Source organism: Electrona antarctica (genome assembly GCF_951216825.1).
Source record: "Electrona antarctica genome assembly, chromosome: 13".
NCBI lineage: Eukaryota > Metazoa > Chordata > Actinopteri > Myctophiformes > Myctophidae > Electrona > Electrona antarctica.
The window spans coordinates 18,904,400-18,918,959 of NC_136794.1; positions in this window are offsets into that span (position 1 = coordinate 18,904,400).

The window sequence follows — 14,560 nt, forward strand, 5'->3', positions numbered from 1 at the left end:
TTTTCAAATCCTCAAAACCTATTTAGGTTCATCTTACGGTGGACATGTTTGCCTGAAAAGGAATCTTTGAAATGTTTCATAGTTTTAGAAATATAGTGCTTTAAATTTGAGAAATGTATAATGGCAGATAGTGGCACGTCAAAAAATCACTTTCACCTAGAAACTCCATTCACACGTTTTATAATTCAGCTTACTGTGGAGACACATGCTGGAACTTTTTACTTTGAAATGTTTTGTAGTTTCTGAGTTATTTAAGTTAAATGCCCAATGCATTCCCAATGGCAATAGCACAAACTTTGGCATGCTACTAGTCCTACATACTTACACCTAGAAACCCCATTCAAACCTATTTAGGTTCATCTTACGGTGGACATGTTTGCCTGAAAAGGAATCTTTGAAATGTTTCATCGTTTTAGAAATATAGTGCTTTCAAATTTGAGACATTTACAATGGGGCTCAATGGCAGATATTGGCACGTCAAAAAAGCACTTTCACCTAGAAACTCCATTCACACTTTTTATAATTCAGCTTTCTGTGGAGACACATGCTGGAACTTTTTACTTTGAAATGTTTTGTAGTTTCTGAGTTATTTAAGTTAAACGCCCAATGCCTTCCCAATGGCAATAGCACAAACTTTGGCATGCTACTAGTCCTACATACTTACACCTAGAAACCCCATTCAAACCTATTTAGGTTCATCTTACGGTGGACATGTTTGCCTGAAAAGGAATCTTTGAAATGTTTCATCGTTTTAGAAATATAGTGCTTTCAAATTTGAGACATTTACAATGGGGCTCAATGGCAGATATTGGCACGTCAAAAAAGCACTTTCACCTAGAAACTCCATTCACACTTTTTATAATTCAGCTTTCTGTGGAGACACATGCTGGAACTTTTTACTTTGAAATGTTTTGTAGTTTCTGAATTATTTAAGTTAAACGCCCAATGCATTCCCAATGGCAATAGCACAAACTTTGTCATGCTACTAGTCCTACATACTTACACCTAGAAACCCCATTCAAACCTATTTAGGTTCATCTTACGGTGGACATGTTTGCCTGAAAAGGAATCTTTGAAATGTTTCATCGTTTTAGAAATATAGTGCTTTCAAATTTGAGACATTTACAATGGGGCTCAATGGCAGATATTGGCACGTCAAAAAAGCACTTTCACCTAGAAACTCCATTCACACTTTTTATAATTCAGCTTTCTGTGGAGACACATGCTGGAACTTTTTACTTTTAAATGTTTTGTAGTTTCTGAGTTATTTAAGTTAAACGCCCAATGCATTCCCAATGGCAATAGCACAAACTTTGGCATGCTACTAGTCCTACATACTTACACCTAGAAACCCCATTCAAACCTATTTAGGTTCATCTTACGGTGGACATGTTTGCCTGAAAAGGAATCTTTGAAATGTTTCATCGTTTTAGAAATATAGTGCTTTCAAATTTGAGACATTTACAATGGGGCTCAATGGCAGATATTGGCACGTCAAAAAAGCACTTTCACCTAGAAACTCCATTCACACTTTTTATAATTCAGCTTTCTGTGGAGACACATGCTGGAACTTTTTACTTTGAAATGTTTTGTAGTTTCTGAGTTATTTAAGTTAAACGCCCAATGCATTCCCAATGGCAATAGCACAAACTTTGGCATGCTACTAGTCCTACATACTTACACCTAGAAACACCATTCAAACCTATTTAGGTTCATCTTACGGTGGACATGTTTGCCTGAAAAGGAATCTTTGAAATGTTTCATCGTTTTAGAAATATAGTGCTTTCAAATTTGAGACATTTACAATGGGGCTCAATGGCAGATATTGGCACGTCAAAAAAGCACTTTCACCTAGAAACTCCATTCACACTTTTTATAATTCAGCTTTCCGTGGAGACACATGCTGGAACTTTTTACTTTGAAATGTTTTGTAGTTTCTGAGTTATTTAAGTTAAACGCCCAATGCATTCCCAATGGCAATAGCACAAACTTTGGCATGCTACTAGTCCTACATACTTACACCTAGAAACCCCATTCAAACCTATTTAGGTTCATCTTACGGTGGACATGTTTGCCTGAAAAGGAATCTTTGAAATGTTTCATCGTTTTAGAAATATAGTGCTTTCAAATTTGAGACATTTACAATGGGGCTCAATGGCAGATATTGGCACGTCAAAAAAGCACTTTCACCTAGAAACTCCATTCACACTTTTTATAATTCAGCTTTCTGTGGAGACACATGCTGGAACTTTTTACTTTGAAATGATTTGTAGTTTCTGAGTTATTTAAGTTAAACGCCCAATGCATTCCCAATGGCAATAGCACAAACTTTGGCATGCTACTAGTCCTACATACTTACACCTAGAAACCCCATTCAAACCTATTTAGGTTCATCTTACGGTGGACATGTTTGCCTGAAAAGGAATCTTTGAAATGTTTCATCGTTTTAGAAATATAGTGCTTTCAAATTTGAGACATTTACAATGGGGCTCAATGGCAGATATTGGCACGTCAAAAAAGCACTTTCACCTAGAAACTCCATTCTCACTTTTTATAATTCAGCTTTCTGTGGAGACACATGCTGGAACTTTTTACTTTGAAATGTTTTGTAGTTTCTGAGTTATTTAAGTTAAACGCCCAATGCATTCCCAATGGCAATAGCACAAACTTTGGCATGCTACTAGTCCTACATACTTACACCTAGAAACCCCATTCAAACCTATTTAGGTTCATCTTACGGTGGACATGTTTGCCTGAAAAGGAATCTTTGAAATGTTTCATCGTTTTAGAAATATAGTGCTTTCAAATTTGAGACATTTACAATGGGGCTCCATGGCAGATATTGGCACGTCAAAAAAGCACTTTCACCTAGAAACTCCATTCACACTTTTTATAATTCAGCTTTCTGTGGAGACACATGCTGGAACTTTTTACTTTGAAATGTTTTGTAGTTTCTGAGTTATTTAAGTTAAACGCCCAATGCATTCCCAATGGCAATAGCACAAACTTTGGCATGCTACTAGTCCTACATACTTACACCTAGAAACCCCATTCAAACCTATTTAGGTTCATCTTACGGTGGACATGTTTGCCTGAAAAGGAATCTTTGAAATGTTTCATCGTTTTAGAAATATAGTGCTTTCAAATTTGAGACATTTACAATGGGGCTCCATGGCAGATATTGGCACGTCAAAAAAGCACTTTCACCTAGAAACTCCATTCACACTTTTTATAATTCAGCTTTCTGTGGAGACACATGCTGGAACTTTTTACTTTGAAATGTTTTGTAGTTTCTGAGTTATTTAAGTTAAACGCCCAATGCATTCCCAATGGCAATAGCACAAACTTTGGCATGCTACTAGTCCTACATACTTACACCTAGAAACCCCATTCAAACCTATTTAGGTTCATCTTACGGTGGACATGTTTGCCTGAAAAGGAATCTTTGAAATGTTTCATCGTTTTAGAAATATAGTGCTTTCAAATTTGAGACATTTACAATGGGGCTCAATGGCAGATATTGGCACGTCAAAAAAGAACTTTCACCTAGAAACTCCATTCACACTTTTTATAATTCAGCTTTCTGTGGAGACACATGCTGGAACTTTTTACTTTGAAATGTTTTGTAGTTTCTGAGTTATTTAAGTTAAACGCCCAATGCATTCCCAATGGCAATAGCACAAACTTTGGCATGCTACTAGTCCTACATACTTACACCTAGAAACCCCATTCAAACCTATTTAGGTTCATCTTACGGTGGACATGTTTGCCTGAAAAGGAATCTTTGAAATGTTTCATCGTTTTAGAAATATAGTGCTTTCAAATTTGAGACATTTACAATGGGGCTCAATGGCAGATATTGGCACGTCAAAAAAGCACTTTCACCTAGAAACTCCATTCACACTTTTTATAATTCAGCTTTCTGTGGAGACACATGCTGGAACTTTTTACTTTTAAATGTTTTGTAGTTTCTGAGTTATTTAAGTTAAACGCCCAATGCATTCCCAATGGCAATAGCACAAACTTTGGCATGCTACTAGTCCTACATACTTACACCTAGAAACCCCATTCAAACCTATTTAGGTTCATCTTACGGTGGACATGTTTGCCTGAAAAGGAATCTTTGAAATGTTTCATCGTTTTAGAAATATAGTGCTTTCAAATTTGAGACATTTACAATGGGGCTCAATGGCAGATATTGGCACGTCAAAAAAGCACTTTCACCTAGAAACTCCATTCACACTTTTTATAATTCAGCTTACTGTGGAGACACATGCTGGAACTTTTTACTTTGAAATGTTTTGTAGTTTCTGAGTTATTTAAGTTAAACGCCCAATGCATTCCCAATGGCAATAGCACAAACTTTGGCATGCTACTAGTCCTACATACTTACACCTAGAAACCCCATTCAAACCTATTTAGGTTCATCTTACGGTGGACATGTTTGCCTGAAAAGGAATCTTTGAAATGTTTCATCGTTTTAGAAATATAGTGCTTTCAAATTTGAGACATTTACAATGGGGCTCCATGGCAGATATTGGCACGTCAAAAAAGCACTTTCACCTAGAAACTCCATTCACACTTTTTATAATTCAGCTTTCTGTGGAGACACATGCTGGAACTTTTTACTTTGAAATGTTTTGTAGTTTCTGAGTTATTTAAGTTAAACGCCCAATGCATTCCCAATGGCAATAGCACAAACTTTGGCATGCTACTAGTCCTACATACTTACACCTAGAAACCCCATTCAAACCTATTTAGGTTCATCTTACGGTGGACATGTTTGCCTGAAAAGGAATCTTTGAAATGTTTCATCGTTTTAGAAATATAGTGCTTTCAAATTTGAGACATTTACAATGAGGCTCCATGGCAGATATTGGCACGTCAAAAAAGCACTTTCACCTAGAAACTCCATTCACACTTTTTATAATTCAGCTTTCTGTGGAGACACATGCTGGAACTTTTTACTTTGAAATGTTTTGTAGTTTCTGAGTTATTTAAGTTAAACGCCCAATGCATTCCCAATGGCAATAGCACAAACTTTGGCATGCTACTAGTCCTACATACTTACACCTAGAAACCCCATTCAAACCTATTTAGGTTCATCTTACGGTGGACATGTTTGCCTGAAAAGGAATCTTTGAAATGTTTCATCGTTTTAGAAATATAGTGCTTTCAAATTTGAGACATTTACAATGGGGCACAATGGCAGATATTGGCACGTCAAAAAAGCACTTTCACCTAGAAACTCCATTCACACTTTTTATAATTCAGCTTTCTGTGGAGACACATGCTGGAACTTTTTACTTTGAAATGTTTTGTAGTTTCTGAGTTATTTAAGTTAAACGCCCAATGCATTCCCAATGGCAATAGCACAAACTTTGGCATGCTACTAGTCCTACATACTTACACCTAGAAACCCCATTCAAACCTATTTAGGTTCATCTTACGGTGGACATGTTTGCCTGAAAAGGAATCTTTGAAATGTTTCATCGTTTTAGAAATATAGTGCTTTCAAATTTGAGACATTTACAATGGGGCTCCATGGCAGATATTGGCACGTCAAAAAAGCACTTTCACCTAGAAACTCCATTCACACTTTTTATAATTCAGCTTTCTGTGGAGACACATGCTGGAACTTTTTACTTTGAAATGTTTTGTAGTTTCTGAGTTATTTAAGTTAAACGCCCAATGCATTCCCAATGGCAATAGCACAAACTTTGGCATGCTACTAGTCCTACATACTTACACCTAGAAACCCCATTCAAACCTATTTAGGTTCATCTTACGGTGGACATGTTTGCCTGAAAAGGAATCTTTGAAATGTTTCATCGTTTTAGAAATATAGTGCTTTCAAATTTGAGACATTTACAATGGGGCTCAATGGCAGATATTGGCACGTCAAAAAAGCACTTTCACCTAGAAACTCCATTCTCACTTTTTATAATTCAGCTTTCTGTGGAGACACATGCTGGAACTTTTTACTTTGAAATGTTTTGTAGTTTCTGAGTTATTTAAGTTAAACGCCCAATGCATTCCCAATGGCAATAGCACAAACTTTGGCATGCTACTAGTCCTACATACTTACACCTAGAAACCCCATTCAAACCTATTTAGGTTCATCTTACGGTGGACATGTTTGCCTGAAAAGGAATCTTTGAAATGTTTCATCGTTTTAGAAATATAGTGCTTTCAAATTTGAGACATTTACAATGGGGCTCCATGGCAGATATTGGCACGTCAAAAAAGCACTTTCACCTAGAAACTCCATTCACACTTTTTATAATTCAGCTTTCTGTGGAGACACATGCTGGAACTTTTTACTTTGAAATGTTTTGTAGTTTCTGAGTTATTTAAGTTAAACGCCCAATGCATTCCCAATGGCAATAGCACAAACTTTGGCATGCTACTAGTCCTACATACTTACACCTAGAAACCCCATTCAAACCTCTTTAGGTTCATCTTACGGTGGACATGTTTGCCTGAAAAGGAATCTTTGAAATGTTTCATCGTTTTAGAAATATAGTGCTTTCAAATTTGAGACATTTACAATGGGGCTCAATGGCAGATATTGGCACGTCAAAAAAGCACTTTCACCTAGAAACTCCATTCACACTTTTTATAATTCAGCTTTCTGTGGAGACACATGCTGGAACTTTTTACTTTGAAATGTTTTGTAGTTTCTGAGTTATTTAAGTTAAACGCCCAATGCATTCCCAATGGCAATAGCACAAACTTTGGCATGCTACTAGTCCTACATACTTACACCTAGAAACCCCATTCAAACCTATTTAGGTTCATCTTACGGTGGACATGTTTGCCTGAAAAGGAATCTTTGAAATGTTTCATCGTTTTAGAAATATAGTGCTTTCAAATTTGAGACATTTACAATGGGGCTCAATGGCAGATATTGGCACGTCAAAAAAGCACTTTCACCTAGAAACTCCATTCACACTTTTTATAATTCAGCTTTCTGTGGAGACACATGCTGGAACTTTTTACTTTGAAATGTTTTGTAGTTTCTGAGTTATTTAAGTTAAACGCCCAATGCATTCCCAATGGCAATAGCACAAACTTTGGCATGCTACTAGTCCTACATACTTACACCTAGAAACCCCATTCAAACCTATTTAGGTTCATCTTACGGTGGACATGTTTGCCTGAAAAGGAATCTTTGAAATGTTTCATCGTTTTAGAAATATAGTGCTTTCAAATTTGAGACATTTACAATGGGGCTCAATGGCAGATATTGGCACGTCAAAAAAGCACTTTCACCTAGAAACTCCATTCACACTTTTTATAATTCAGCTTTCTGTGGAGACACATGCTGGAACTTTTTACTTTGAAATGTTTTGTAGTTTCTGAGTTATTTAAGTTAAACGCCCAATGCATTCCCAATGGCAATAGCACAAACTTTGGCATGCTACTAGTCCTACATACTTACACCTAGAAACCCCATTCAAACCTATTTAGGTTCATCTTACGGTGGACATGTTTGCCTGAAAAGGAATCTTTGAAATGTTTCATCGTTTTAGAAATATAGTGCTTTCAAATTTGAGACATTTACAATGGGGCTCAATGGCAGATATTGGCACGTCAAAAAAGCACTTTCACCTAGAAACTCCATTCACACTTTTTATAATTCAGCTTTCTGTGGAGACACATGCTGGAACTTTTTACTTTGAAATGTTTTGTAGTTTCTGAGTTATTTAAGTTAAACGCCCAATGCATTCCCAATGGCAATAGCACAAACTTTGGCATGCTACTAGTCCTACATACTTACACCTAGAAACCCCATTCAAACCTATTTAGGTTCATCTTACGGTGGACATGTTTGCCTGAAAAGGAATCTTTGAAATGTTTCATCGTTTTAGAAATATAGTGCTTTCAAATTTGAGACATTTACAATGGGGCTCCATGGCAGATATTGGCACGTCAAAAAAGCACTTTCACCTAGAAACTCCATTCACACTTTTTATAATTCAGCTTTCTGTGGAGACACATGCTGGAACTTTTTACTTTGAAATGTTTTGTAGTTTCTGAGTTATTTAAGTTAAACGCCCAATGCATTCCCAATGGCAATAGCACAAACTTTGGCATGCTACTAGTCCTACATACTTACACCTAGAAACCCCATTCAAACCTATTTAGGTTCATCTTACGGTGGACATGTTTGCCTGAAAAGGAATCTTTGAAATGTTTCATCGTTTTAGAAATATAGTGCTTTCAAATTTGAGACATTTACAATGGGGCTCAATGGCAGATATTGGCACGTCAAAAAAGCACTTTCACCTAGAAACTCCATTCACACTTTTTATAATTCAGCTTTCTGTGGAGACACATGCTGGAACTTTTTACTTTGAAATGTTTTGTAGTTTCTGAGTTATTTAAGTTAAACGCCCAATGCATTCCCAATGGCAATAGCACAAACTTTGGCATGCTACTAGTCCTACATACTTACACCTAGAAACCCCATTCAAACCTATTTAGGTTCATCTTACGGTGGACATGTTTGCCTGAAAAGGAATCTTTGAAATGTTTCATCGTTTTAGAAATATAGTGCTTTCAAATTTGAGACATTTACAATGGGGCTCAATGGCAGATATTGGCACGTCAAAAAAGCACTTTCACCTAGAAACTCCATTCACACTTTTTATAATTCAGCTTTCTGTGGAGACACATGCTGGAACTTTTTACTTTTAAATGTTTTGTAGTTTCTGAGTTATTTAAGTTAAACGCCCAATGCATTCCCAATGGCAATAGCACAAACTTTGGCATGCTACTAGTCCTACATACTTACACCTAGAAACCCCATTCAAACCTATTTAGGTTCATCTTACGGTGGACATGTTTGCCTGAAAAGGAATCTTTGAAATGTTTCATCGTTTTAGAAATATAGTGCTTTCAAATTTGAGACATTTACAATGGGGCTCAATGGCAGATATTGGCACGTCAAAAAAGCACTTTCACCTAGAAACTCCATTCACACTTTTTATAATTCAGCTTTCTGTGGAGACACATGCTGGAACTTTTTACTTTGAAATGTTTTGTAGTTTCTGAGTTATTTAAGTTAAACGCCCAATGCATTCCCAATGGCAATAGCACAAACTTTGGCATGCTACTAGTCCTACATACTTACACCTAGAAACCCCATTCAAACCTATTTAGGTTCATCTTACGGTGGACATGTTTGCCTGAAAAGGAATCTTTGAAATGTTTCATCGTTTTAGAAATATAGTGCTTTCAAATTTGAGACATTTACAATGGGGCTCAATGGCAGATATTGGCACGTCAAAAAAGCACTTTCACCTAGAAACTCCATTCACACTTTTTATAATTCAGCTTTCTGTGGAGACACATGCTGGAACTTTTTACTTTGAAATGTTTTGTAGTTTCTGAGTTATTTAAGTTAAACGCCCAATGCATTCCCAATGGCAATAGCACAAACTTTGGCATGCTACTAGTCCTACATACTTACACCTAGAAACCCCATTCAAACCTATTTAGGTTCATCTTACGGTGGACATGTTTGCCTGAAAAGGAATCTTTGAAATGTTTCATCGTTTTAGAAATATAGTGCTTTCAAATTTGAGACATTTACAATGGGGCTCCATGGCAGATATTGGCACGTCAAAAAAGCACTTTCACCTAGAAACTCCATTCACACTTTTTATAATTCAGCTTTCTGTGGAGACACATGCTGGAACTTTTTACTTTGAAATGTTTTGTAGTTTCTGAGTTATTTAAGTTAAACGCCCAATGCATTCCCAATGGCAATAGCACAAACTTTGGCATGCTACTAGTCCTACATACTTACACCTAGAAACCCCATTCAAACCTATTTAGGTTCATCTTACGGTGGACATGTTTGCCTGAAAAGGAATCTTTGAAATGTTTCATCGTTTTAGAAATATAGTGCTTTCAAATTTGAGACATTTACAATGGGGCACAATGGCAGATATTGGCACGTCAAAAAAGCACTTTCACCTAGAAACTCCATTCACACTTTTTATAATTCAGCTTTCTGTGGAGACACATGCTGGAACTTTTTACTTTGAAATGTTTTGTAGTTTCTGAGTTATTTAAGTTAAACGCCCAATGCATTCCCAATGGCAATAGCACAAACTTTGGCATGCTACTAGTCCTACATACTTACACCTAGAAACCCCATTCAAACCTATTTAGGTTCATCTTACGGTGGACATGTTTGCCTGAAAAGGAATCTTTGAAATGTTTCATCGTTTTAGAAATATAGTGCTTTCAAATTTGAGACATTTACAATGGGGCTCAATGGCAGATATTGGCACGTCAAAAAAGCACTTTCACCTAGAAACTCCATTCACACTTTTTATAATTCAGCTTTCTGTGGAGACACATGCTGGAACTTTTTACTTTGAAATGTTTTGTAGTTTCTGAGTTATTTAAGTTAAACGCCCAATGCATTCCCAATGGCAATAGCACAAACTTTGGCATGCTACTAGTCCTACATACTTACACCTAGAAACCCCATTCAAACCTATTTAGGTTCATCTTACGGTGGACATGTTTGCCTGAAAAGGAATCTTTGAAATGTTTCATCGTTTTAGAAATATAGTGCTTTCAAATTTGAGACATTTACAATGGGGCTCAATGGCAGATATTGGCACGTCAAAAAAGAACTTTCACCTAGAAACTCCATTCACACTTTTTATAATTCAGCTTTCTGTGGAGACACATGCTGGAACTTTTTACTTTGAAATGTTTTGTAGTTTCTGAGTTATTTAAGTTAAACGCCCAATGCATTCCCAATGGCAATAGCACAAACTTTGGCATGCTACTAGTCCTACATACTTACACCTAGAAACCCCATTCAAACCTATTTAGGTTCATCTTACGGTGGACATGTTTGCCTGAAAAGGAATCTTTGAAATGTTTCATCGTTTTAGAAATATAGTGCTTTCAAATTTGAGACATTTACAATGGGGCTCAATGGCAGATATTGGCACGTCAAAAAAGCACTTTCACCTAGAAACTCCATTCACACTTTTTATAATTCAGCTTTCTGTGGAGACACATGCTGGAACTTTTTACTTTGAAATGTTTTGTAGTTTCTGATTTATTTAAGTTAAACGCCCAATGCATTCCCAATGGCAATAGCACAAACTTTGGCATGCTACTAGTCCTACATACTTACACCTAGAAACCCCATTCAAACCTATTTAGGTTCATCTTACGGTGGACATGTTTGCCTGAAAAGGAATCTTTGAAATGTTTCATCGTTTTAGAAATATAGTGCTTTCAAATTTGAGACATTTACAATGGGGCTCAATGGCAGATATTGGCACGTCAAAAAAGCACTTTCACCTAGAAACTCCATTCACACTTTTTATAATTCAGCTTTCTGTGGAGACACATGCTGGAACTTTTTACTTTGAAATGTTTTGTAGTTTCTGAGTTATTTAAGTTAAACGCCCAATGCATTCCCAATGGCAATAGCACAAACTTTGGCATGCTACTAGTCCTACATACTTACACCTAGAAACCCCATTCAAACCTATTTAGGTTCATCTTACGGTGGACATGTTTGCCTGAAAAGGAATCTTTGAAATGTTTCATCGTTTTAGAAATATAGTGCTTTCAAATTTGAGACATTTACAATGGGGCTCAATGGCAGATATTGGCACGTCAAAAAAGCACTTTCACCTAGAAACTCCATTCACACTTTTTATAATTCAGCTTTCTGTGGAGACACATGCTGGAACTTTTTACTTTGAAATGTTTTGTAGTTTCTGAGTTATTTAAGTTAAACGCCCAATGCATTCCCAATGGCAATAGCACAAACTTTGGCATGCTACTAGTCCTACATACTTACACCTAGAAACCCCATTCAAACCTATTTAGGTTCATCTTACGGTGGACATGTTTGCCTGAAAAGGAATCTTTGAAATGTTTCATCGTTTTAGAAATATAGTGCTTTCAAATTTGAGACATTTACAATGGGGCTCAATGGCAGATATTGGCACGTCAAAAAAGCACTTTCACCTAGAAACTCCATTCACACTTTTTATAATTCAGCTTTCTGTGGAGACACATGCTGGAACTTTTTACTTTGAAATGTTTTGTAGTTTCTGAGTTATTTAAGTTAAACGCCCAATGCATTCCCAATGGCAATAGCACAAACTTTGGCATGCTACTAGTCCTACATACTTACACCTAGAAACCCCATTCAAACCTATTTAGGTTCATCTTACGGTGGACATGTTTGCCTGAAAAGGAATCTTTGAAATGTTTCATCGTTTTAGAAATATAGTGCTTTCAAATTTGAGACATTTACAATGGGGCTCAATGGCAGATATTGGCACGTCAAAAAAGCACTTTCACCTAGAAACTCCATTCACACTTTTTATAATTCAGCTTTCTGTGGAGACACATGCTGGAACTTTTTACTTTGAAATGTTTTGTAGTTTCTGAGTTATTTAAGTTAAACGCCCAATGCATTCCCAATGGCAATAGCACAAACTTTGGCATGCTACTAGTCCTACATACTTACACCTAGAAACCCCATTCAAACCTATTTAGGTTCATCTTACGGTGGACATGTTTGCCTGAAAAGGAATCTTTGAAATGTTTCATCGTTTTAGAAATATAGTGCTTTCAAATTTGAGACATTTACAATGGGGCTCAATGGCAGATATTGGCACGTCAAAAAAGCACTTTCACCTAGAAACTCCATTCACACTTTTTATAATTCAGCTTTCTGTGGAGACACATGCTGGAACTTTTTACTTTGAAATGTTTTGTAGTTTCTGAGTTATTTAAGTTAAACGCCCAATGCATTCCCAATGGCAATAGCACAAACTTTGGCATGCTACTAGTCCTACATACTTACACCTAGAAACCCCATTCAAACCTATTTAGGTTCATCTTACGGTGGACATGTTTGCCTGAAAAGGAATCTTTGAAATGTTTCATCGTTTTAGAAATATAGTGCTTTCAAATTTGAGACATTTACAATGGGGCTCAATGGCAGATATTGGCACGTCAAAAAAGCACTTTCACCTAGAAACTCCATTCACACTTTTTATAATTCAGCTTTCTGTGGAGACACATGCTGGAACTTTTTACTTTGAAATGTTTTGTAGTTTCTGAGTTATTTAAGTTAAACGCCCAATGCATTCCCAATGGCAATAGCACAAACTTTGGCATGCTACTAGTCCTACATACTTACACCTAGAAACCCCATTCAAACCTATTTAGGTTCATCTTACGGTGGACATGTTTGCCTGAAAAGGAATCTTTGAAATGTTTCATCGTTTTAGAAATATAGTGCTTTCAAATTTGAGACATTTACAATGGGGCTCAATGGCAGATATTGGCACGTCAAAAAAGCACTTTCACCTAGAAACTCCATTCACACTTTTTATAATTCAGCTTTCTGTGGAGACACATGCTGGAACTTTTTACTTTGAAATGTTTTGTAGTTTCTGAGTTATTTAAGTTAAACGCCCAATGCATTCCCAATGGCAATAGCACAAACTTTGGCATGCTACTAGTCCTACATACTTACACCTAGAAACCCCATTCAAACCTATTTAGGTTCATCTTACGGTGGACATGTTTGCCTGAAAAGGAATCTTTGAAATGTTTCATCGTTTTAGAAATATAGTGCTTTCAAATTTGAGACATTTACAATGAGGCTCCATGGCAGATATTGGCACGTCAAAAAAGCACTTTCACCTAGAAACTCCATTCACACTTTTTATAATTCAGCTTTCTGTGGAGACACATGCTGGAACTTTTTACTTTGAAATGTTTTGTAGTTTCTGAGTTATTTAAGTTAAACGCCCAATGCATTCCCAATGGCAATAGCACAAACTTTGGCATGCTACTAGTCCTACATACTTACACCTAGAAACCCCATTCAAACCTATTTAGGTTCATCTTACGGTGGACATGTTTGCCTGAAAAGGAATCTTTGAAATGTTTCATCGTTTTAGAAATATAGTGCTTTCAAATTTGAGACATTTACAATGGGGCTCAATGGCAGATATTGGCACGTCAAAAAAGCACTTTCACCTAGAAACTCCATTCACACTTTTTATAATTCAGCTTTCTGTGGAGACACATGCTGGAACTTTTTACTTTGAAATGTTTTGTAGTTTCTGAGTTATTTAAGTTAAACGCCCAATGCATTCCCAATGGCAATAGCACAAACTTTGGCATGCTACTAGTCCTACATACTTACACCTAGAAACCCCATTCAAACCTATTTAGGTTCATCTTACGGTGGACATGTTTGCCTGAAAAGGAATCTTTGAAATGTTTCATCATTTTAGAAATATAGTGCTTTCAAATTTGAGACATTTACAATGGGGCTCAATGGCAGATATTGGCACGTCAAAAAAGCACTTTCACCTAGAAACTCCATTCACACTTTTTATAATTCAGCTTTCTGTGGAGACACATGCTGGAACTTTTTACTTTGAAATGTTTTGTAGTTTCTGAGTTATTTAAGTTAAACGCCCAATGCATTCCCAATGGCAATAGCACAAACTTTGGCATGCTACTAGTCCTACATACT